The sequence below is a fragment of the Olea europaea genome, chromosome 4 (genome assembly GCF_002742605.1).
Source record: "Olea europaea var. sylvestris chromosome 4, O_europaea_v1, whole genome shotgun sequence".
NCBI classification, from domain to species: domain Eukaryota; kingdom Viridiplantae; phylum Streptophyta; class Magnoliopsida; order Lamiales; family Oleaceae; genus Olea; species Olea europaea.
In genome coordinates this window covers 4,376,831-4,377,702 of record NC_036240.1, presented here as the reverse complement: position 1 = coordinate 4,377,702, position 872 = coordinate 4,376,831, and positions in this window count along the sequence as shown.

Sequence of the window (872 nt, the reverse complement as noted above, 5' to 3'; positions counted from 1 at the left end):
CCTCGAACCCGCCTCTTTTAATTACCTATAGAATATTTAACATATACATGTAAGACATAAATCTTAGAAAATGAGTAATAATGAATTTTCATCTCATATTTAATTACGAAAAATCATAACATACATATGGAGACACGAGAATTAAATTTCGAATTTCGTGGCTATAATTCCCGTGCGTAGCTCTACTGAACTCTGGTCCTTTTGAACTTACACATATAAGACCTTTATCATAATCATAGCTAGAATTTTCGTATCATTATATTCACAACATAAATTTTCGTAATTTAAATACTGAAATAAAAACTCGTACTACTATACTTACCTTTCACTTGATAATTCAAAAATGATAGAAGAAGTAATTATTGGAGAGAGATCCTTGAGCCGCATGCCAGGTTGTGCGATTATGTAAGTTTATGACTTAATTTAATATGAAAAATACAAGAGAAAGAGTAAAGTTGTAGAGACAAAGTGATAGAGATAGAGGTGTAAATAATTGGTGAGGGATAGTCCAATATTGAGTTTAACTCCTATTTATAGTGCAAGTTCTTGGACCATGTATGAACAATTGAAAGAAAATGGCTAAATGTTAGGCATGGTCAAAGGAAAATTGGTGCATGTCTTGAAAGTTGTCAAATCAATTCCTTTAATCATGTGATCAAATTAATTGACTTGGCTTGAATCTTTGTGTAAATAATGCATGTGGTCTAATCAATTATCTTAATTTATGTAGTCAAAGCAATTACTTTCCTTAAAATGTGGTGAATTTATGCATGTGGTCAAATAATGTAGTGCCCAGAAAATTTTTAGAATAAAAATGTATTTGTTTTATATGTTATAATTTTATATTTTGATAAAATTTAGGGCCAAAATGA